At 39.1% G+C, this 26,156-nt stretch overlaps 1 long non-coding RNA gene across 4 annotated transcripts in view; it reads left to right on the top strand.

Annotated features, from left to right (window-relative positions):
- LOC146768402 (uncharacterized) overlaps positions 1–26,156 on the top strand; it is a 212,943-nt gene that overhangs the window by 170,389 nt on the left and 16,398 nt on the right. For all 4 annotated transcript variants that reach the window (XR_014952917.1, XR_014952919.1, XR_014952918.1 and 1 more), the window contains one exon: positions 11,351–26,156. This exon is cut by the window's right edge and continues 16,398 nt beyond it. This is a non-coding gene — a long non-coding RNA (uncharacterized LOC146768402). The remainder of the gene's footprint in view (positions 1–11,350) is intronic.

Below are 26,156 nucleotides of genomic sequence, written 5' to 3'. Positions count from 1 at the left end.
TCCCTCTACATCTTATGACAGACTCATATCTGGAGTGTTCTGTCTATTTCAGTGACCCATGATGTTCTAAGACACTGCTGATGGCATTTTTCCATTTAAATGTTGATGTAGTTGCAGATACTTCTTATTTTGATCCCATACCCTCAAGTTATAAAAGCTATTCTGATAACCTGGCAGAAAATATGGAGAAACCACAAACAGTGAATTGACTGGTTCTTCTGCACTGACTGACCTGGGAGTGCCAGCATGGACAAGGATCTGTTAAAGCAGGTGCAGCAGAGATAAAACTCGCATGATAGTTTGCAATGTTAAAAACATATACAAAGTGTAAGTAGTATTGTAAGCTCTGCTACTACTCTACAAGACCATTGCCACAACATGGACAGCACTAAAACCCTAAAACCTCTCACTCCAGAGAAGATGAAAGAGCCAAGAGAGGCCAACATCCCTTCTCTGCACAAAGTCTGAAGCAGCCTACAAAGGACAGAAGCTGCAAACCCACACAGCTGCCCAGCCTGTAACAAAGTTAGAAAAAAACAGGGAGAGACATGCCTGACAGCTTTTTGTGCTGCACTAAAAAATAGTGGCCTATAGAAGTGTCATGCCCATTTTGCTCAAGGTAGCACATGGCTGATGCTATTTTGGTCCTATGTGGTTTACTTAGTATGGCTAAGCTTCTTTGCCTTTTATCACTGCCCCATCTTCAAATAGGATCCATACAGCTGGAAGTCAATTTTGTGTGGACCTTTTTCTAAAGTGGAATTTTAGAAATTTCGATTTTGTAGCTTCTGGCCACAACATTTTTTTCCCCATCTTTCTTTCAGGCTGTTGTATTACCCTTCCAGATAACTGTGTCAACGCAATGCTCTCCAGCTCAAGTTAATGGCAGATATCTGCTTGGACACAAGCACCAGGCAGTAACTCTTGCTGCTAAAGAACCCAAAACTTGTTAAGGGAAAAAAATATTTATGAGCTCAGACAAGTGAAGGCAGATGTTGTGGGGTGGGTGCCATGGTGATTAGACTCTCTGTGATGACCATTTCTTACATGTCTCAGCTGCTTTATCCAGTGCAGATATCCTGCAGCCAGGTATACAGTCTTACTGGAGAAGTCTTTGGGTCAGGAAAAGTAAAATATTGGACTAGAGAAGGGGTCATCTCTAGAGGAAAGAAGAAGAGGTAGACAATGTAGCTAAAATAATATAATAGACATATAAACAAAAAATTATTGCAGGAGTTGACACAAAAGAAGGTAATTCTAGAGAGGGCTGTTTCATTCAGAGACCTTGCTCTGCACCTCAGTTATAACCTTAGCAAGCATGCAACCTGTTGAGAAGGTTTTGACCTGGCATAATCTTCACACTCTTCCCAATTTCTGCTACAGACTTTTCACTCTCTGCATTCCAGCCCAGGAGGAGCTCACCTTTTTTTTATTAGGAAAGACAAAAGATCCTTCTGACAGTCTTCTGTCCCTTGAATCACTGATGTACTACTACATATTTATTATCAGACCTGAGCAGGTATGCATGGATTTTTTTAGGGTTGAGGTATTCTACTTTCTCTAGGGTTCAGGCATTGTAGTTCTTCCATTCAGCTCCAACCAGAATGCATTATTTTCTTGGTGATGTGCCACAGACTGTCCTGCCTTTTGGCAGTGATGACTACATCGTTAATGGGCAGTTACATGTTTCAGACTACAAAAAGCAGCCCTTGAGAAGAGTTTTGCTAATTCAACCTTTGAATCTTGCCTCTTCAGAAACTTACATGCCTACCTCAGCACTCTGGGACTTTCACTGCACAAAGGTACAGTGAACCAAGAACACTTTTATTTAAAACCATTTCTGAAAACAGAAGTGGAAATTTTGTGTTTTGGTTTGGGGCTCCCTCCTTTCCTCCCACATCTACAATACATTCCTGGGCAATAAAAAGAACTATCCAGTGCTTCCCTTTGTTTCCAGTCCTCTTTGTCAGCAATGTCCATGCAATCACTGAAAATTTATAGGGACAGAATAAGAGGCCCATGATCTTACAGCCTAAAGAGGCAAAACTGACGGAGGAGAAGACTTGCTTAATGCATTCTGCCCTATGACCAATTTCATGTAGAATATGTGAACCATTTGGTACAGCTCTCCCTTCTTCATAGACTCTGTCCTCTGAAGTAGCTGTCATGATCGCTAGATTAGAAAGTAATACTTGCTGGCTTACTTTCCAGCTTTATTTATGGCTTTCTAAGAATAAAAATTATCAAAGTATCTCTCCCATGATCCTACTCTGTGGGTGCAGCTTCTGAGGTGGATGGGTTTGAGTCTCATTTAATAAAGAAAGGAATCGAACACTGGATACACATCTCATTTCCAACCTTTGCTAGATGAACCCTCTGAGAATAGCTTGATTATTGTGATGAAGGAGAACCAGCACCTGAGCAGGGGATAATACTTCTCTGTGGTGCTATTTTAGTTGGTTTCATTTGGGAATTCTCTGTCAGGAGCCAGAATGAAAAATGGTGATCCATATAAATCAAATGGACACACGCTAAGCCTACTCCAGGGTTAATGCCCCCTGTGCCAAATATTTGAATACAACTGCTATTTGTCAGACAATGTTAGACTGACACACACAGTCTGTATTTGTCTCATCAGAAGTAAATTCTAAGTTGTAATGAATGTACAAACTCATAGACATAGTAGATATTTTTTGCCTTCATCATATGAGTGATCACATGATGTTATTTGTCACAATAACCTAAGCATCATACTTAGGAGATGAACCACATTCATGTTATCTGTGAGCACCACGTCCTTGCTCCCCACTTTCCTACCCCCAGTTTATTTGGAGAATAATAAACAGGCTTTTTAAAACAGAGTGAATAATCTGCTGAATATTTATTCCCATTAAAAGTGGAAGCTTTTTTATTTCTATGAATATTTTTCAAATAACAATGCTTTCATCTGGTTTGCTTATAATAAAGGCTGCAAACATTACTAAAAGAATTGGCAGCTTTTATTCACAAGAGAGTTTTCTCTGGAAGGCAAGGAAGCTGTTTGGTGAATCCTGTTTCTTGCTTACCCCCAGCAGTTATCACTGCATATAAAGAGGTTGGATGAGCCCCGAAGGAAGTTGGAATGTTTGTCCGTATATGAGCATGTTAGAAATGCCAAGTTAGTGTGACTAATGGATAAGACAGAAAGCAAAGCCGTGATCTAATATGAATAGAAGCATTAGAGGGAAAAACCAGAAATGCAAATCTTGCTTTGTTAGAAACACAGACCTTATGTCTGCTCCAGAGTTTTGTTTCATCAACTCTTATAGCTCATGGGCTCCTTCACTGTGCAGAGCAACTGTAAATCCTGCAAAAACTGGGAGAGGTAGAGCCTGTAGAAGCTGATGTTTGATTTGATGTTGCTTGATGGAAGCCGCTAAGTGATACTGAAAATGCTGGCAGGAATCCCAGAGTTCGGAGGGAATTTCCATGTGCTGACTCAGACATGAATTTAAGCTTGCCGGCGTGCTACACCTGATCCAACTGAGGTTATGAAATCTGGAAGCAAAACTGAATTTGAAGTGAACTACTGAAGTTCTTAACAGCACGTGTAGAAGACAGAAAAAGGAAGAGTTGGGGATGCAAACACATGGGGTATATAGTTCCCTATCATATAAAGCACTCTCTGGGGAAAAATTAGAAAGACACTCACTGAACATGAAGTCAAACAACATCATCTGGGAACAGGGGCAGCAAAATTCTTGCCTTCCCAAATTGATGAAACAGATTGACATCTATTTAATCAGCCACAGAGAATCAACTGTGATCAAAATATATTGCTTAAATTCATAAGTGAGTACTGGGTTCTTAAGTCTTGCCGTTTCCTGAACTGTCTCCTTTAATGTGTTGCTTTAGCAAAACAAACTTCTCTACTTACATGCCAATATGGAAATTAAAGCAAAAAAAGCTGAAAAACCTTCTCATTGTCAAGAAAGAGATGCTTGCTGGTCGTATCTTTATTATGCAATAAAAACATTTTAACAGCTCTGCTGACATGGGAAACATCATTTCCATCTTTCCATAATCTTTGAAAACTTATCACCAAGGACAAGATCATTTTTTCAGACTCTGGTTGGTACTGTTCATGTTTAGAGCTAATGAAACATTTCAGAAAAATTAATTTGATAAACTACATCTCTCTCTGCTGTGGCTCATCAAATGCATCATGGCTTTCTCAAATTTCTTGTTGATTTGAAATTTTTGTGAAAAACACCTTGCACAGAGTTCTTAATGTTTCAATCATTTCTTAGCAATCTCTTGCAAACCCTCAGTGTTTCAGCATCAAGCTTATGATTGGCTGTAAACCAGGAAGGTTGCTGAGACTGATTAGAACATCTTCCCAGTCTAACCCTTGAAATTACAAATTGGAGATGTTTGTGGCTGTACAGATGGGGGGTTTTTTGGGCTTTTTTTGTTTTTTGTCTTTTTTTTAAACACTGGCAAGTACTTTCTGACCGATGAATTTATTTAGGAAGAGGAAAAATGATTTAACAAGTGGCAGCAGCTTTCAAAAAAAAAAATCTTTGGAAAGTGCTATTGTATGCCCTGCACACTGTAAAGGCAAAAAACCATTTTTTATCTGAAATTGCACTTATTTTACATATAATAAAGCTAGTTTAAAAACAAAAGGAAACTGCATTGAAATATATAGCTTTTTGTCGTTTATTTATTTCAACTTCTATGCCCCTTAGCTTCAATGTCACTTTATTTTCATTGAGCTGCTTAAATTTTATTAAGGTTTCTTTTTACTTGGTGCTAAAATATTTGTGTTGACATAATTAGATCTTATGGTCATGGAATAACATTTATTCAGCTGAATATTCAGCATTTATTCAGTACATGTCCTTTTTCATTAACAAACTCTAACCTACAGCTCTTCTCCAGTAACAGAAAGCAGAGTTCATGAAATTTGCAGTGCATTTTCTGTGAATGAAATTCACAAAAAACATTTGATTTTTTTTGTTGGAAATTGTATACCCTGAGAGGAAAGGAATTTTGCAGTTTTGGGTGGAAGCCATGGATTTTTTGCATATAAGCAAGAATGTTTTTCATTTTAGTTAAAGTTCATAACACAATTTCTCCCTAGAAATAGAGACACATTGCATTACTTTCACACAAGCCTGTGACTATGTTCCAGCAGGTTCATACAACTTCTAGTGATGACATCAGGCTTGTGTGCTAAACACGATATTCCAGGGGATAAATAGTCCTGTGTGGATGTAGCACTGGTGTGAGCCACGAGGATCTGCCCCATCACGAACAGAATGCAAAAAAAAAAAAAATTTCTGCAAAATACTTCCAAAAATTACTCCTGTATGAAGCAGTTGCTTACTCATGAGTCACCCCCTCGTGTGGTGTAGGCGACCTACTGTAACAAGCTAACTTGTACCCAGACCCTTTTTTAGCTCTCTCACCTCCTTTCAATCTGTCTAACAGTTTTCAAGAGGCAGACGTGTCCCTGTGTGTGTCAGGAAAAGAAAGCAGCAGCTCATATCAGCTGAGTGAGTATTTGTGGATTTGGGGAGATGGAGGAGACAATACTTGTATGAATATAGATGCAGGAAGAATTCAATCACCAGCAGGTGACTTGTGTAAATTCTAATGCAGGTTTGTTCAGATTAACAGGGGTCTCTGATTTTTGGCTTAGAGAGTTATCTCTTTAAAGGTCTGTAAAAGGAAGAAAGAGAAACTATGATATAGAGTAAGCTTCTGGTTTAAGAAAGTACAAATCATGGTGTGAAAACTCACTTTGTTCCTCTAAGATGAACAAAGCCCTAAAATTAATTGGAAAGGAAAAAACAATAGTAGAGGCAACATAGCTTAACTGAGCTATGAGATTGTGGTAGGCTACATGTACAGAGTAATTTTTCAGGCAGATTTGATCTCACCCTTTTCTGAGCCAACTGCAAAACCCAAATCTCTGTATTGGCAGACACGTAGCTGTAGTCCTCACAACACTCATTCTAAACTAGTAAGTCTGGCAGAGAGAGTATATTAGCTCAGTCTTAGTTCCAGCAGCTACCCAGAAGGCATTACAGCACACTTGAGATGTATCTCATACAAACTACTGCTATGCCCACACTGCACAGAAGTAACTTCAGTGTGCTGTAGGGACAACTTGGGCACCAGGAATTGTGACAGCTCAGAGTGAGGTATTATACCTTACATCCCAGGATGACTATTCTGAGTCAAAGCTGGTTAAGCTGTAACTCCTGTGGCTGAACCTATGAAAATAGCCCAGTTTCTTCCAATAAAAATAAAAATAAAAATAAAAATAAAATAAAAATAAATAAAAATAAAAAAAATAAAAATAAAAAATAAAAATAAAAATAAAAATAAAAATAAAAATAAAAATAAAAATAAAAATAAATTACAAATAATAACAATAACAGTAGTAGTAGTACTACTACTAGTAGTAGATCATTATTCTCAGGGCAGCATGGGTGTTTCCAGTTTCTGAGCTCAATAAACAGTGTTTTAGCCTCAGGTATCTCTGAACATTTCCTGGGTGTAGAATCTGTGTAATATAACTTCTAAAAAGTGCAGTGCTTACAGTCTGCTAGCTCAGGAAAAACACTCTGTAGGGGTGGGATGAATTAGGAGACAGTATAACATATGGTCAGAGGAAAGAAATTGCCACTTTCTTGTCCCAGCATTAAGCTAAAGAAACACAACTTAGAAGAAAGTAAGCTCTTTTATTTTCTTTTTTTTTCTAGACTCCAGGTAGCATATCTGGAATTTTCAGCTGAATTAGGGCAGAGCTCAGGATTACTGTCTGAAAAGCAGGCCACCCATACTTTGCTTACTCTTTGCAGAGATAGGAGCTGCAGGTGCTTGGGTAGGAGACGATCTCTGCTGGGATCCTGCTGTGCCTGTGCAGCCAGCAAGGCCAACAGCATCTGGGACTGGATGTAGAGCAGCATGGCCTGTACATCAAGGGATGTGATCATGCCCCATTTTGCAATGCTCCTTAGGGGACAACTAGAGTCCTGTGTCCAGCTTCAGACCCTGGTACAAGAAAGAAATGGATTGGGTGAGGAAAATTCAGTGGAGGCACACCAAGATGATCAGGGTCTGGGTACGTGCCCTACAGAGTAGAGGCTGAGGGACCTCAACATTTTTTGTCCTTGAGAAGGAAAAGTCCTGGGAGGCCTAAAGGAGGGTCTTCTAGGATCATGAGGAGGACTCTCTCTCAGAAGACAGATACAGGCTACTCACAGAAGTGTGTGGCAGGAAGAAAAATGACAGTGAGCATACATTTAAATGATGGGAGTGGGACCAGCCCAGTGGAATAGGCTGTCTGTGGGCTCATGCAACCTCTGCATTTGGAGGTTTGCAGCAGCCAACTGTATAAATTCCTGATCTACGTGATCCAATCTCATGGCTAAGCCTGCTCTGACCAGAAAATTGAACTAAAGACCTCCAGAGATCCCTGCCAATCTCAATTATTCTGTGATCCTATTTCTACAATAGTGTTTTTAGGAAGCATGTTCAGGTTTTTTCACCAAAGCACTTCCATACCTCAGGCTGCTCATAAAGGCTCTCCTAAAGGCAGCAACTGTAAGCAAACATATTTTGATCCAAATATTAACCAAAAAAATTGACTGTTTCATTCAGGGTTTACTATGAGGTAACACTAGATGTTTGCATGAGTTTCACGTGCAAAATCATGCATGTGAAAAATTCCTTTCATAGCAGATGTCTTTTTTCCCAGTCCTTTGTCACTGCTTAGTTCTCCAAATGCATTTTCCTTCTCTTAACAGATTTTTTCTTTTGTTCCTAAGGCCCATTATATGTAGATGTAGCTTCTTTTACTGAATTCTTTGTAGTAGACTGATTCAAAAATACACACAAGGGCAGGAATTGGGGGATTACCAAACATCATCTGACCTCCAGCAAGAGATTAAATACTCTTAGGCCATTGCGAAGTTTTCAAGAAGCCTATTAGCTTATGTTTCTCACATTTCTGGGGAAACGATGTCCTGTTATACCCTTCCAGTGAACAAGAGAGTGTGCATTGGTGTTCAGCAGATAAGCAGTAAAGATTTAGGGCAAAACATCTTTTTTTTTTGTGCGTTTCTAGACTCTTTTCCTTTTGGATAACTGTAGAACACGTAACAGGCAAATATGATATATATTCAATTGGGAATAAAGAAAGAAAATTCCTCATGATATTAATGTCTTCATTGGTAAGGACAGTTGATAGAATCAACTTTATTAATTGTAATATTTATATACTTAAAACGCATCTAACTTCATTTATCATGACATGCTACTTTCATGCATAGTATTCTCATGTGTATTGTACAACACCAGAATAAGCTGGGTGTCAAGCCTTTGAATATTCCATAAGCCATTTGGAACATTCAATTGTGTTAAAAATGTGAATGATTAAAAAAACAAAAAGAGTAAGTGGACCTGAAGCAGAGAAGGGGGAATTGACTTAAGAAATGCTATGAGAATCTGACCATAAGATGGTACCCTATATTATAAAAGTAACAATCAGTAACCTCTCACAATATAACTCTGGAAGAAAATCCCCTGATGCTTCACCTGGGCATCCTTATTTCCTTAAGTCTATGCTAACATTTTTTTCTTTTCCTGTTTAAAATACAGCCGAGTACCTCCCCAGCACAGTTCTGGTTACCTGCAGCTGGGTACAAATGGGATTTGATCACACCACTTTTCTTTAGTATATATTAAAACTGTGTTTAGGACTTGAAATTAGTATTTTCAAAATAATTTACAGAATATAGGCATCTACAGATGTCAGATTTTTGTTTGAAATAACAGTATACTGTTTGGGATTTTTTTGTTTTGAGAATTTTAGCCTGAAATTTTCAATTCCCACAATACAGTTGTGGTCAAAAATAAGCTTTTTTTTGGTTGCTGTTGTTGCATAACAGTGAGTCATCATTATATTTAATTTCTATGAAATGGACATGCATCATGAAATGAAGTTTTTCTTCACATTCTCAATTAAATCCACAGGCACAGCCATTTGTCCTTGGTCTGAGATGTTGGTTTAAATTCTTCTGCCTGCATAAATATATTTAGACATTTCTCATTCATAATGGGTCATTCCCATGCCTCTAGGTAACTAGCTAAATGCTGTTAAAGTAAAATTACCACTTGAATGAATGTCTTGATCTAGTGTACTGGCATAACTGCAAGGCTACATGTCACTGACTCTTTATTCAGCTGGTCATCTGTTCTTTCTTGTACTTTGATTTGGATACAATGAACTGAATTTTATAAGCAAGAAATTAAGTACAAAGACTACTCCTGGGTTGCTTGTAAGAAGAGTTTAGCAAAAGATTGTCACCTGCCTAGGCTGCAACTTAATACTTCATAGCACTGCTTGAATGTAATCAAGTCAATAGCTTGAATATGTAGTCATAAGGTTGAAGATGCAAAGTGATGCTAGCTCAGGGTCATACCTTCAGTCCTTGTTTGAGTACTGTTGACAGAAAGCTCTCAAGAAGGCAAGAAAGTAGATGGAAATTTCCCTAAATGAGAGATTACCTAAATGAAAGTGTTAAAGCAATCAACATTAATTTTACTCTCAATTTTACTCTCTTAACTTTTACTCTCAATCACTGATAAATTTAGCCATTACCAGCTGATGGGTGAGTTTCTTAGCTTCCTACTTTTACAGCTCACAGTTTATAGCAGCCCATGGGCTGTTTTAACCTGTGACAGCCAGATTTTCTTTGGCTACTACTCAGCCCTCCCCATTGATTAGCTTAGGCAGATCTTCTCTGGTTTCACAGACCTAAAGATGTACTGTTCTGAAAAATTTAATTATTCCCACTCGTAAAAGGCTAAGCTGTCTAATTTGGAGCTGTTTATGTAAAGATGCTGAACATGTCAAGATGAACAACGCCTAGGTGATTTAAGTCTTGTTGTATGTTTAGCTGACACGATTCTTCAGCTGCAGGTAACCACTCCATAGCAAAAATACCTGAGTGCATCCTCTGAGCACTTCTCAGAGGATCAGTTTGAAGCCAGGTGGACTCCCACATGTTTTAACTACATCCCTCAGTCGGTCAGTGCTTAACAGATCTACATCTTTCCCACTTTGTCTACAGTCAGTCAGGGTTTGTCTTAGTCTAAAGGTCTAGTCAGCAGATCTGAGCTTTCATGGACAAACCAAGAGGTGGAGATAGCAAAGGAATTGTCATCTGGGCTCTGTACCGGATTTTTGCAATATCACCCTTACAGAAAACAAGGATTAACAAAGATAGGAAGACTCTTCCTGACAGTGGACTAGAAGTTTTTTGTTAGGGTATTTTAAATTAGATAGATTTAGTCAAACAGAGGCTTACCTCACATAAATATTCAAAATGAGAAACAAGATGTTGTGTCGTGCTGCCTTCAGACTGATGGAGCATTAAGGTATTCAGTGAAGTAAGTCTTAGAGTACCAAACAAACAGAAAGGTACCTGAGAAGGCCACAGACCAGAGGTTTGATTGTTGGAGAATCTGTCTTTCAAGCTGCTTATCTGGGCTAAAAATTGGTTTGAGCACTTCAAATTGCAAGTGCCCAATCTGCACAAACTGGAAGTAATATGCTGACAAAGTCCTGTGCAGGTAGCAATCAACATTTTCTTGGATGAGTTACAATATTACTAAGATGTTTTAAGGAGAACCTGCCAGAGAAGCATTACAGTAATTAACTCGGATTGTCAGAACATTGGGCAGACCTGAGTCTCAGAAGCTGAAGCATTAAAATAAATAAATAAATAATTACCTGAGGTGCATCACTGATTAGGGCTGACAAGTCTGAAACTAGCATCCTGAGTCCATAAAGATAATAGTCTGCTCACAGTTGATGTGAATGGACGACAACAGGAACGTTTAGCAGATTTGCAAAGGCAAAAAAAAAAAAAAAAAAAAAAAAAAAAAGAGAGAGAAAATGGGGGGTTTGTACCATTTTCACTTTTTTTGTGATGACTACAGGAGGCTTGAAAGCCTCTGCCACTCCTCACATTTCATATCTTATGTGATCTCTTTTCCTGGATGATTCTACAACAGAGTAGAGGGAAAGTATCATCACGATGCCACATCATACCATGGAAATAGTACAGAGTTAGAAGAGAAAAGGACTTTTTTTTTTATGTTAAAACCACTGAGCACTTTGTGGGTTTTTTTTTGGTTTTTTTTTTAATACATATTTTTGGGAGCATCTAGTTAATTCCAAATTACTTTCTTAGAGAGTTTACTCCTATCTCCTTTAAGATTCAATACTTCCAGTTCTACAAACAAATGCAGAAAAAAATGCTAATCCATTTCTTTGTGTGCTCCCCAGATATCTCCCAGGAAATAAAATGAAACCTGATATTACCAGAATGTTTAGTAAAAAAAAAAAAATGGAGTATAAAATAAGTGTGAAGCTGCCACTCTGTTTTGTCACACAGCAAAACAAGGAATGATGGTAAGTGACATAATGCCATTCTCTCTGCCATCTTTGAATCTGTAAATGCTGCAACATTAAAAGATGTGTGTTTAAGCTCTTAAATGAGATATCGTGTAAATAGCATCAATATCTGACACATTAGCATGCAGAAGTTTCTACAGTAGCCTATTTAGCATGAGTAAGTCAACAGGATTGAAAGAAACTTGGAGATTAAAAACATGTTCCAGGGGAAAAAAGGTACACTGCAAAAAAATGCATAGGACTGGGTTTTTCTGGCAAATTGCATTCTCTTCTGTTATCTCACAAATCAAGACTGGTTTGGGAGAACTCTTTTGTGACTAAAGTTATTGCTCAGCAACAGCATTTATTGCCAGAGAGGGAAAAGGAATAATCAAAGCTGACCCAAACAGTGTAAGCAGATATTCCACATGGGGCAAAATTTTGAATGATTTATGATAAACAAAGCATTCATTAAATCTCTCTGAAAATAAGCATAGATAAGTCACGATGGCCGAAAGATCAATCAGAAAATAACCCACAGGAAGCTTAGTGCCAAAAGTAATTGACATAATCATCAAATCAATTTCTGGTGGTACAAACACTTCCGCATTCAGTCTGTTTCCCTGTGCTGTAGATCATTTGTTATGTCATTATGATCACTGTTGCCCAATGTAAGCCTGTAATAGTTTTGAGAAGCACAGGTACTTTCTGGAGCTTAGTTTCCACATGATCAAAAAATGCCAGGTGAGGACCAGGTTACTGTTTCTGGTAAGTAAGCAGTTATATGATTTTTACTTTTGAGATGTAGCTTTTTCCCCAGTTGTTGTCCATTTTTGTGTAAAAACAGAAAGTCTTGGGACACTGTAGACTTTTATGCAAGATGTTCCTTCACTGTGATTACAAGGGAAGAAGTGCACAGACCTGGTTGCTGCTGAGGGTTTCAGGCTGAGCCTTTAGGTTATTAGTCAGAGCAATAGCAATGCCTTACACAGTTCAAAGATTAATGCTCAAAGTCAAAATAAAGACTGCTTTTCAAAAAAAAAAAAAAATCTATTATTTCAGTATAACTAAAATGTGAAATATTTAAAAGTAAAAATGGGCTATATTGCCATATCTACCACAGAAAAGAAGAAAGAAAGGAATTCTATCTGGAGATACTCACTGCAGAACTGAATCAGAGTTTAATGTTTCTCCCAGGCAGTAGATTGCCAGCTGTGAGTAGGAGCATATTTTGTTTGCTGGTATGATCAGTAGAAATCATATGTTAGTAATTTCGAGCTGCCTACCTGCCTATAAAGTTCTTATCTGTGTATTACCCAGAATTTTAAAATTGTTTGGAAGCATAATAGTTGAAAAGTGTTTGAGATAATGATGGATATTTATATCTGTTCAGCTGAGGAAAGGAGTCCACTGAGTACAAAACTATAATGCTATTTGTGTGCTTGTCCAACATAAGTAACATACTCAGTGTCTTAATTGTGGTGCATCATTCAGAAATACTTTATCTAAGAATCTGAAATGCTTTGTAAATAGTGGATGTTTCTTAGAATTCCACAGAAAAGAGAGTATCATTTGAAAATGCCTAAAGGAATAAAGCAAGAAGTATCTGAAATGGGACTTTTTGATTCTGTTTTTTCTTAAAATTCAGATCCATTGTCGGAGTAAATAAATACACAATGGATATGATGCATACAGGTAAACCAGTAATGCTGTAAATAATATATAACTCTGGTCTATATTCCATTTTTGTGATTTCACTTATATTTTAAGCCCAGACTGTTTAATGATGTGTACTGACTTTTGATGTACAAGATGAAATACTGTAATTATTCAGCATCTGGAAAATCTGAGCTGATACTATTTCCTGATTTCATCCATCCTCAACCTTTCAGCCACTTTCCTGATTTCTTTTAAACACAAGTCAATAGTTTCTTCTCTCATCTCTCTATCTGCCTGTAAAGATCTTCCATTACAATCATCTGTTGCTGAGGGGATATCTCAGTTCACAGACTCCTGGTGCAACATCTCAGAACAGTTCCCTCAGAGCTACTGCTCCCTATTATTATGTCAGTATTGTTTCCTGATGTAATAAATATGAAAAATACATTTCTCACAAGAAATTAGATTGTATGGTGTCCTTGCTAGGTTAGTGAATGAACTAACTCCATCCTCTACAACTAGTAATAAATAGTAATAAAACCTTTTGCTGACATTTTAAAGAACAGTGCAGAATGCAGGTAAAACGCTGCAGAATTGATTTTGCACTTACCAGACAAGAAGAAATGTAATTATACTTCATTTCCCCAAGGACTGTTTTCTTTATCTAGCCTCTTTATTTAAAACAAAACAAAACAAAACAAAACAAAAACCCTGTAAGAATTCAGTGGCCTTCTATGGATGGCAGAAGGATTCCAAGCTACTGCAATTCCTGGACTTTTTTCAGAGAGGCCTGTGCTATGTACCACTGTGATTCTCTATTTGTATGGTATTATTTCAGCAAAATTCCAACTGGATTCAATTTTTCTGTTGAACTATGAGTTCTAAAGTGAAGCCCTTAGATCTCCTGTTAGAGCCTGCTGCTCTGCAGAGCATTGTGTCAGTCTGCTAAGACAAACTCACGCAAATTTCCTCCTGTTTGGTTCTCACCACTGATCAGGTAATCTTCTTCACTATTTTTTGGACAACATGCATACAGGAATACACCTGTGGTTTATATTTCTGTAGAAGATGTTTTTCTATCTTACTCATTCTTTTAACTGCATTTTTTTTCCTTGAATGAATGAGACTGTAAGGGATGAACCCCTCACTGATATGATGCAATAAAAGAAAAATAGAAACATTTTTAGTCCCTATTGTTACATGTAATTTCTCTGTATTCCTGAATTTTGCCCATGTCATACTGTCAGTTGATGGTTAACAAGGCATCTTGAAGTTCAGTGAAAAGGTCTGTACCTGTGAAATGGTGTTGGACTAGAAAGCCAGAAAATATTTTTTATCTAAATAAAGGTGAGGATAGCTGACATCTTGGAAGTATAGTATCACTTCCAGGCTCTTCTTGATGCTGCCAAGCAATAGGATAAGAGACAATGGTCAGAAAGTGATGCACAGAAAGTTCTACCTGAACATGAAGAACTTCACTGTGGTGGTGACTGAGCACTGGGACGGGTTGCCCAAAGAAGTTGTGGAGTCTCTGTCACTGGACATATTCAAGAACCATCTGGATGCAATCCTGTGCCATCTGCTCTAGGAAGACCCTGCTTGAGCAGGGAGGTTGAAACAGATGACCTACTGTGGTCCCTTTGAAGTTTACCTAGTCTGTGATTCTAAAACTGGTTAGAAAGATAGCCACTGACCTAAGTGCATGCTTGCTCTAGCCTGAGGAATATCCAAATAAATTTTGATGCTATAAGATTTCAAATAATAAATTCAAATGCCAACCATGATTTAAAAGCTAAACTATTTCAACACAGTTATCCCTTTTAGTACTACTTTGCAATTTCTGCAGCACCAGAGATGGTCCAATGAGTGGAGTTGGAAAATAATAGATAATTTTAAAAGTCTTTTAAAAAATCATTTAATTACTTCTCATTTCTCCTACTTTCACTTGATAAATGAACATATTAAACTGTGAAGACTCAGGAGCCTCCAAAAGCCTTTGAAGTGTATTAGAATTATCTAATAATTAACCTCAGGACTCACCAGCATGACTCATTGAGGTAAAGTGAAACAGCACTTATGATGAAGGGAATTCCAGATCTGCCAGCCCTAAGGAACCAAGCTGGCTTCATTCTCCTACACTTTGTCATGGAGAGCTCTGAGCTCCCCCGTTCTACCTTTTGTTGCATTTCATTCTTGATGAGATGCTCTTTCTCAGTGCAGTTTTTTTTTTAAACAGCTGGGTGCATAATTTTTAGAAGTCAATATTGAAAAATAACCTATGACTTACATAATATATATGCAAAAATAATTATTTTCTCTGGACTGGGTTTTTTTTCCATACCTGATATTAGAGGGCATTGTTCAGCTTGGGGTATCTATTATATACTTTATATTGATTGGTTACCTGAACTAAGAGTGAGCCTTCTCTTTCAGGTGAGAAAGCTTATGCTCACAACTTCCCCTGCATCTTTGGCTATTACAGGATGGGTACCAGTCTAACCTCTGCTCTAGAGGAGGACAGTACTTCAGTTCCTACAAGTACCATTGAAGAGGTGATGGTTTTGTGCTAATAAATTGCTCCCCTTGCCTTTAACTGCAACGATTCATAATAATGCAACTTCTTATTTGTACCAGGGTCAGAAGTGGTCACTGGTTTTATGTACTCAGATTAAGTAAGTACTTTCATCCTGAATTTGTAGTGTACTGGAAAGCATCAGTGCCAATTGGACTGAATGGTTAACAAGGACATCAGCAACTCCCTGAAAATGAACACTCAAAACCAGGAATTGATTAAAGATCAGACTTTAAAAAGCTGGGTAGCAGTGTCTGTTTTCTGTGACTCTCTGAGTGCTTTTATAATGTGCTGTGGGAGCCAAGATAGCCTCAGACTCACTGAAGATGGCCACAGTGATGACTGACCAGCCAGGGTCACTGTATTACTTTCATTCACAGTATGGTTTAGGAAGGAGGACGTTGACAGAAGGGTCTATAGATTTGAGCAGTGGCAATACTAAGAAAAAATTTAATCTACTGTTTAAAGGCTACCTCTCCATAAGCATATGCTGTCTTAGAGCTGCATTTCCAGAGGCCCCTTCCAGAGTAAATAAAAATATTCACTAGAACAAGACTCAACAATACTACTTAGTTTCCAGTTTCACAGGTTCTACCTAAGTCTTTTGAGGGATTTCTAGGAAAAGACAGGGTGAGGAAGTACCGGTTTTGCTGAACCAAGGAAGAACTTACCAAGGAAGAAAAGCCTTTTTAGGAATCCTAACACTGCCCTGTACCATCAAACACTAAGTAGTAATTTCTCAATGTTAACAAAGGTTGTCTTCAATCTATAGTGTTGCATCAGGAAAGGAGCAATATATGTAGAAATATATTATCATAGAATCACAGAATGGTTTGGGTTGGAAGAGACCTTAAATCTCATTTGGTTCTAACCCTCTGACACGGGCAGGAATATTTTCTGCTAGACCAGATTATTCAAAGTCCCATCCAGACTGGCCTTGAACACTTCCAGGGATGGGAAATCCACCATTTCTCTGGGCAACCTGTTCCAGTGCCTGGATTGCTCACAGACATTTGTGTTGCTTCCCCAGCAGACATCTGGGTGGTTAAAATGCCCTCTCAGGTTGAAAACTTGTGAGCAGGATACCTCCTGTATCTGAAATAAGAAGGCTTTGTTGACAGGCTCTGCCTGTTCAGGCACCTGTAGCAGACCTCAACAACGTGGTACCTTTTGTTGGGCCTGCCCTTGATTTTTGCCCTCAAGTTCTCAATCTGTTTGCAGCTGATTTGTGCTCTTAACCTTTCTTCTCAGTCAACAGTGACCAACATTTTCACTTACAAAAAACTAATTAATTTCATTTTGCTTTGAACTAGTAGTCAAAGTCTCACAAAATCTTTTGAAAGCACCTCTCCAGAAAAAGGAAGTGTGCTCTCTCTCTCTTTCATAGACTACATGACATATATCTTCACTATACATTCACTGCCTTGCAGTGCACTTCCAAGTCCAGATTTTCAAGACCACTGACACAAAAAAATTAATCCATGTGTTTTTCCAACACTTACAGGTCTAAAAGCATTTATGTCTTTTAAAATCACCGCAGCTTATCCAGGCTAAAGCTAGTATGTTTCTTCTGCTGAAGTGAAGCAGCAGATGTATTCAAAATATTACTTGTATTAGTACAACCTGAGATACAACTGCCTGGGTGAAATTTCCTTCCATCTGTAGCAAGTCTGACTGAGTCATACTGAAACTGAAGTTATAATTTATTTATTGCTATCAAAGGAGCTCCCTTTCCTTTTAGTACTTGAATGCAGTGAAAAGTCTCAGATGAACTGTAGTTAATAATAGTTTGTGGTCAGCATGGGGAGGCACTTCAAGTCCTATTTGCTTTTGACCATGTTCTGTTCAATACTCTCACTGCTGATGTGGCCAGTGGAGCAGGGAGAGCACCTACATTAATTAAGAGGTTCAGCATTTGAAAGACTACATAGGATTTCAAAGCCAGGTGTGCATCTGCAGTTTGAAAGCAGAAAACCAGAGATTTGTACAAGACAAGTGAAGCCTTGGAACTGTGGATGAGGATTTTAAATGGCCGCCTGGTATCAATTGGGTGGAAAAATAATTCCAAGTTTACAATGTGCCATAATTGCATATGAGGCTGCTTCAAAAGAATGAATTGCTTTCTGGGATGTTTTAAGAACACTGTTGGCTGTAAGACAGAGGAATGAAATTATTCTGCTCTATTTGCCACTGAAGAAGCCTCAGTTGAAGTACTGTATCCTATTCAGGGCGTTGCACTTAAAGACAGATGTATACCAAGTGGATCTAGAAGAAAGCAGCAGGAGCAATCAGCCAAGGAGGCAAGTCTGAATGAAGTAGCCTTATTTTGTGATAAGAAGGAAAATCAAGCAAGAAGGCTGATCATGACCTCCAATCTCGTAAGTTATTTTTTTAAAAGGAGGTGGCCTGTCATCCCCTGAGTCCACAAGAGGGAGGCCCAGAAGAAATAAGCTTTCTTCTCAACAAATTATATTTAAATTATATATAAGCAAGAACAATCTAATCACAAGATTTATGAAAGCATTAGAGCAAGATCACAAGATACAAGTAAGATTTCAATTAGTGAAGATTTTTTTAAGGGCAGTTTAGGCTTAGGTGTGGTGGGTTAGGTGTAAATTACCCTTGTTCTTTGAAGGGATATGAAGAAGCTGACCTCTAAATGTTCCTTCCAACACTGAAACTTCAAGAAGGTGAATAACAACTTCCCCTTTCTCTGTGCAGTGCTGTGAAATGGGAGTTCAGAGGTGCTGCAAGTAAAGACAGTCATTTAACTTTAAAGAAAATTGTCTTTTGCCATGTGTGCCTCCAACATGCTGGCTCTTTTCATGGCATCATAAAGATTGACAAGAAATTTGGACCAGGACAACAAATGTTTCAAGGTTAGGAGCTGGAAGAAATTTATAATCCATATCCCTAGAAACTGAGAGTCTGAATTCCTCTCGTTGCCTAATGTCTATCTGAAACAGTAATTAAAAATATATCCTGATGCTGTGATGTTGCCTTTTACTGTTCTCAATGGGAAACAAAATAATAATGTAAGTCCTTTGTGAGAGGATTGGGTCATGAATTGCACGAATTTTCACACTGTAATCTAACACTTCTTCCCCTTGCCCATCCTCCCACCCCCTCCCCAAACAGTTCTTATGGATTTATTGAATTTGAAAACTTTGCCATGAGATTAAATCATATTATCATGCAAAAAAAACCCCAAAAAACCTAAGGTGACCAAACCGGACAGTTAAAATTGACAGCACAACTTTCCATAGCAGGGATCTTCCACAAGAAAATCTCCATATTTCATAGGCTACACAGCCATATGACTATGAAAAGTCAAACTTGAAAATGTTTCCCTTCTTCATATTCAGCAGATAAATGTGGAATCTCTGACTCTGCACAATAAAGCCTTTTTCCAATCAACACAAACTAATGATTAGGTAGGCTTGGAAAGAGTTATGTAGGATTATTCAGAAAATTGCTGTCTGAGGATGCCTTAATGGGGATATGACTGGTTTTGAATAAGAATGTGTCACTATCAATTTTCATCAAGGTGGCCCAAGTCTGTTTATCCTCTTGCTGTATGTGATAACACACATTTCAGCCTAGGTGAAAATGTCCTGTCCATCTCCTAGAAAAGCTTAATAATTTTTTTGCAGCCCAACTCATTCTAGACTTGTGCACGCTTCTCATTCTCTGCACTGCACAGCCATCTCTTAAAGCAGCAGTACTGCATGCTTCAAACAGATTTGCTTGACACCCTCCTGTTTTTCATTATATTCTTGTATTATGTTTTCAAAACAAAACAAAATGAATAATCGATACTGAGGATGTTTGGCAGAGATATCATGACCTTGGTCAAAACTGGAACAATTCAGCAACTAAGCTGCAAAGGCAATTTCACCCTGCTACCACCACCAAGGTAAGACACAGAGGAAAAAGTTGCTCATGACATAACTGCCCTATAGGGTGTTAGGCTAAATATATAAAGGTGCTGCTAAACTAGCAACATCTCATTAGCTTTCTTCTCTTTACTGTTTGGAGTCAGTCTTTGCTGTATGGTAATACATATGACAATGTTTCCCCTTTTTTCTCTGTTAAGGAGTTTGTGGCTTCATTTTACAAGACCTCTTGTAAAGGGGTGCCCTTTATAAGAGGTCTTGTGGGCTGCCCTCTACCAAGAAATGGCTTATGTCACATCTGAAATCACAGTGGGCTGAATGAGGTGAAGCCATGTATTCTCACTCCTCAGGCTTTCTGTTGTTCTCTTGCTTGCTTTTCCACCTGAGCAGGCAGTCCTATTTTCAGCTTCAGACTGTAATCATCAGCTCTGCATCCAGATTTCTGAGCTATTAGGGCGCAGCTGGTCTGTGACTCAGCAGTTCTGCTTGTGGTAGGTTCGCAGGATCAGTTCTACTGTGGCTGAAGCTTGTCTTGTTTGTGCTGTTTCCTGCAGCATCCAGCTGCTGTGCTGCTGGGGGTGCCATCACATGCATGCTGCACTGCTGTTGATCAGAAGCCTCCTGAAATCTGAAGTACCACTGTCTTTATCTCCACTGTTGCTTTTAAAGCATAGTATACAGTATTGGGAAGTACCACTCCTGCTCCTGAGGAGAGGAGCTGCTGAAGACCAGGAAATCAGAAGCAGGTGAGCATATCTGAACTAGGAAGGATAGTCTGGGACTGCAAAACTCAGCTGCAGGGAGGCACGTACAGTCTCACACTTGAACTTCCCCCTTGCATCAAATGAAATTGTTAAATGAAGAAAAAGAAAACATACTAGCAGCTTTGATAATTATATGGGGCTGGATAACTCCAACCATGCAAGCAGAAAACCTTTTTCACATTGTTAAGTTCCCACTCTGAAATCTGTGTGTTTCCCATACTCTGCCTCAGCTTCTTTGCACCAAACTACTGTAGTGCAGATCATCTGGGCACTTTCCCATCCAGGTTCTCCCTTTCTATGGCACATTGGGATTTTTAAGGGTTTGTTCTTCTGTACCAAAGGGCCTGACATTCTGGAGTCTTTTTGGAAGAATTTAGTGGCTTGGGATGGTTAGGACCATGTGATTAGATGTAGACCATAGGTTTTGTCTGCAGATTATGAGATTGGATAAAGTGGCAATTTCTAGACTCCATGAAGTTACTTCTCAACCCACATTCCTCCTCACTCTCCCTCTCAGTGTTTTGAAAACTTAATAGTTATCAGAACCACACACTTTATGCCAGTTTCTGGACTGATCAATGGTATCTTTTATAATGTAAGATTAGAGAGTAAACAATATGCATGTACCATATACAGGGTAGTAAGTTCTAAAATTCAGAGAATCCATGTTACCTTTTTTCCCCCGTGAATTTGACTGTTCTTTCATTTTCAGGCCCAGACTATGTCCTGCTGATAACGTAAAAAGAGCTGGGGCACTTTTCTCTTTCCCTTAATAACCAGGCAAAAAAAAAAAACACAAAAAAACCACCATATATTACACTCCAAAACAGCCTCAGAATCTGAGAATCATCTCTGGCCTGTGCTACCTCCTAGCTGTGTCCAGCGTTACTGGTGAGAGAGCCTGACCAAAACAGCAGCGGGATATGCCGGTCACTCGACCGCAGGGACACACACATGGCCATGCTCTGTGTCTGTCTGCTTTATTAATACAAGTGTAGCCTGTGGGGGCCAGCGATGGCTGATCCTGAGATATGCAGATACCAGGAGACCAGCAAGAGAGAGAAACCCACAGATCTTGAGGAAAGGGTGTGCGTCTATATGAAAATGCAGACATGCATCTGTTACACAGCGTACGAGTGGTAGCAATGGGCATTAGCTTTGCTAAAAGCCAGAGGAGATACTGAGAGGGTCCTCAGCAACAATAGGTTCTGATTTGCATTTTGTAGAGCCAGTGCTGTTGTACCCTCAGTGCTCTTTGTGCGTATACCAGTCTTGGCAACCAAGCAGAATATATTTTCTCATGCTCAAATTGAGCCCACATTTTGCTGCACAGGCAGCAGAAATGCTGGAATACCTACAGTGCAAGCAGGAGCTGCCTCATAAGAACATACTGGCTCAAACTAGAGGTCCTTTTCATCCATTTCTCCATCTCTCGTAGCCCCTCATGGCAGATGCTCATGGAGCAGCAGGGCAGGCATCATATATCCTGAAGACAGCAGCTGAGCAAATCTGAGACAAGAAAAACTTGAATAAAAGTGTGTGCTCATCATTTTTAGAGTTTGGGCTTCATCCATGTGCTTTGGCAGAGTTTTCTGTTTATGTGCATCACATCACTCCTGTAAAAGGAAGTGGCTCCTTCTGGCTTGTTCAATGAAGAGTAGAAATGGCACCATCCAAAGCAAACTCTGCTGTATAGACTCCCACAATCCCACCCCTCTAAAAGCCTGGCACATCACAGCTCCTCACAAGCCATTGAAACAAGAGAGAGGCCTTGATTTTTGATTGTTTTGCAACAAGACCTATAAGAGTATTCAGGTCTTATGGCACCTTCAAATCTGGAACCACAAAGTCCACGGGAGGCTGGATGGAGAGCATCGTCCTCCAGCATGCTTTACGTCCAGCACAGCCCAAATAAGGAGCACCCAGACATTTCTTGTTCAATGTGCAGGTGTCACACATCTCCGTGTGGCCCTGGAAAACCTTGCAGTTCTTGGCTCCTCTGCAACAACCCTGTGATGCAGTCCTGCTACCACTTTGTGGGTCCCAGTTTTCTCATTGTTCTGGGGAGCTGATGGCAGATGTCCCATCAAAAATGGAAGAGGTTACCTGGGGATGGTCCATCTGCTTTGAAATATTCTATTTTTTTCTCAGAAATTAGGAGTAAGCAGAGCAGGCCAAAGAGGCTTGCCTGAATATACCAGAGCTTCTGGTTCTACTAAGCTTCTGAGCCCATCCTTGAGAAGCATGTTCAACTAACAGAAGAGAAAGGAGGCCAGAAGTAAACTTCAAGTTTTGCCAATAATGTGGTAAAATAGAGCCATATCCCACATAGAAGTAGTTCTTGCCCAAACACAATTGTGCAGAAATTGTTTTCATCTATGTGTACATTTTTGATATGGCTGCTCACTGAAATATTTGTGCTATAACAGCACAATTTTGAGCTTTATCTTAGCTTCAGTAAGTGGAATGCTGGAAACCTTCAAAAACACCATAGGTTTGAAACTGCCTCTGCCCCTTCCTGACACTATCTCCAACACAACATATTTGCAAGAGCATGTAGTGACAGGACAAGAGGGTATGGCTTCAAACTAAAAGACAGAATGTTTAGTTTATACATTAGGAAAAATAATTTATTGTAAAGGTAGTGAGGCACTGGAACAAGTTGCCCAGATAAATGATGGAAGCTCTGTGACTGCAAGTGTTCAAGCTCAGGTTAGATGGGTCTCTCATCAACCTGGTCTAATAAAAGGTGTCCCTGCTCACAGCTGAGAAGCTGGAACTAGGTGAACTTTGAGGTCTTTTCCATCCCAGACCACTCTGCAATTCTATGAACATTCCTACAGCTCACATCATACACATAGCCAGTATTAATTGCCTCACTATAACAAGACAGGTAAAACTATCACTGAAGAAAACAGCCAAAATTACAGAAGAGATAGCACTAGAGCCTGCCAGGTGCAGCCCTGTGGTTAGAGGGTGGCCAAATTTGTGCTGGAGGTTTCCAAGCCCCAAGTTCTGCCACATCATTCTGCCCAGACTTAGAGCAGAGGGCCAGGAGCACTTGTTCGTCCTCATTGTTGTTCAAAGTGGGATAGTCTGATGCGACCATGATGCCCATGCTTTTGTGTCAGAAGTCTCATCTCTTGTGTGTGCCCAACAGCCCCTGTTACACGTGTGACTTCCACATCTGGGCTCGGGCTGGGTGTGGGAAGGGACAGCCTTTTGTGTGCCATTTCTTACAGTCCTGGCCCTTCAGCACCAAGTCCTGATGCCTGCAGTTGTTTCACTCCATCCTCTGGTGGGCTCTGACTTCCTCCTCTGAAAGAAGGGTGTGTCTTGGAGGAAAAAAAGGATGGACACCTGCTTAATATCAGTGCTTGGCTGTGAGTGCCCCCCTGCATGCTGCCAGCACCTCTGAGTGAGATTTGCCTCCCCGCAGCCAGCACTTCTGCACTGCAGTGAGCCCTCAGCTCCAGTCGTCTTTAGTCTTCCCTATCCCCTGTGCTCTCTATGCTCTCAGCTGTCGTGTCTTTTTTCTTTCCCTGCTTCTCCCCATTTCTTTTTCCTCTGGGACTTCTCTTTGCCTCTCCCCTTCAGGCTTCCTGTCTCCCCTCCAAGCCGGCACTTCCGACAGCAGGAATTTCAAGATATGCTATGCTCATACATTTTGTATTAGCTCTAGGGGCTCGTAAGCCTTCTGACATCACAGGGTTACACAAACTAGCAAGCACTATAGCCCAGGAAAGCACCTGAAAGTAAGAGAAAAGGGTGTAGGGGGGAGAATTAAATGCTTAGCAACAGAAATGCCACACTTTTGAAGTATTAACTAGCTGTTCATTCAATCGCAAAGGGTTATTGCACTAAGAACTCACATTAGAATTAAGCAGGAGAGAAAAAACACTTGCTGGCTAAAGGCTGAGGATAAACCCAGCATTTCCTTATCACTACCTAGGGTAAAGAAAATCCTTAATTACAATACTTGTCTTTGAATAATATTTCAGACATAACAGTACATTTTTCAGATTCTGCATGGTAAGAGCATTAATATTTATTCCTTTTCTATGACCTTTTGTTAATTCCTGAGGGTCCTATTTTGCTAGCATTGATGTTTGCTTATTTTTTTATGCTTCTTTTGTACAGTGGTCCAAAGCTTCATCACCATATATCAGCATCTTTCTTGTCTTTGGAGACGTATTCCAAACAGGGTGAAAAAACCATGGTGCTGATTTTGTCCTCAAACCTCAAACTAATATTTAACAGTAGAGAACTTTTGCTAGTAGAACCTAGTGGACCTCAGACTTAGTATAGAGACTTATAGAGTACAGAAATTTGTTCCTGTAGAAACTGTTGAGACTGGAAGAGACTTGCAGTCATCCTTTTCTCACTAGCTTTCCTTTCAGTCTCAAATGTCTGTCATTCATTGGTGCGTAGTTCCCTCTGTCAACCTGAATACACATCCAGCTTGTTTTACACAGGAGGGCTGCTCTGGAGAATACAGGAGTGAGACTAATTTCACTATCTAAAAACATGTACTTTGCACTTCTAACACCTTAGAAATGCCTTCTACACTCTAAAAACTTCTTAAAATACTTAGAATTTGCCTTATTCACCCACTGACATTCAAAATGAAGGAGGTTTGGTGAATTTTAACAACTTAAAATATGGCCAGGTGAACATCCTTTTTCAGTGTTCAGGACACCCTCTTTTCAAAACATTTGCCTTCTATGAAAAAGTTAGCCTTTCAAATGACATAAAACCCTGTTGATTTCCAGTTATAAAAATAGGGTAGAGAAGACTCAATATTCACACACTGGTACCTGGTCAGTGGATTTTTCTGAACTAATTTACATGTTACATTTTGAGCAGAAATACTCTTGTATTAAAAAGCATGAGCTAAATATGATCACCATCTTCTGAACAGTTTACAAGCAAAGAAAAATCTGTAGTTCCTCACCTAATGTCTGAGTGCATATTTACAAAAAAAAAGAGCCCTCTAAATTTCTAGAAGCAAGTACATTTGAATAAGACTATGTCTCTCCTTTTTGGTATGCCAAATACTGAACTCTTAATCGTACTGTTCAGTCTTTGGGGATAAAAATGCAATTCTGAAAAAAGTGTAAATGCCCTTTATGCAAAGAAAAGTCTCTTATCTGCAGTTATTTGGTGAAGAGGCTCTGTGATGATATCTGAAGTGCCAGTGCTTCACCCACAGAAACTCTGCCTTCTACCTTTAATTTTTGGATCAGTAATTTCCAGAATCAGAGAGATAGCTAGGCAGAGAAATGCCAGGGTGGGACATTTACTTGTATATCAGTGGATCACTGATATGCAAGTCTCTTTTTCAACTAAATAATTTAGAAAAACAAAAGACACTATCTTTCTGGATAGTTGTATTTCTTTCATAAGCAATGTCAGTAGATAAGGGTGTATTTCATCAAAATAGTATCTAGTCATGCACTTGTCCCAGTGGAAAAAAAAGATTTTCAGAAGCTGAAAGAGAAAAATGCAACAGCCTTAGTATTTAAAAATCTTCTATTCACAATACAGGACAATAGTGACATGTTAAAAATCTGGCTTTGGGTCTTTTGTAAATAAAAAAGATACAAATCTTAGAATCCACATTAATTTCATCTACATTTACAAACCAAAAAAAGCAGCCAGACTAGTTGTAAAGATTTCAATGAGGAATATTCAAAGAGGCAAGAATAAATGCCTTTTTCTTAAAGCAGGAAGTAGTGTAATGCCTTTTTCTTAAAGGAGACCATAGTGTAAAGCCTAATTTGTACTTTGTACATATCCTTGGATTT

This window comes from Lonchura striata, chromosome 2, assembly GCF_050655825.1.
Source record: "Lonchura striata isolate lonStrDom1 chromosome 2, ASM5065582v1, whole genome shotgun sequence".
Lineage (NCBI taxonomy): Eukaryota > Metazoa > Chordata > Aves > Passeriformes > Estrildidae > Lonchura > Lonchura striata.
Note: the sequence above shows the minus strand (reverse complement) of the source record. Positions and strands in the feature narration are given on the sequence as shown.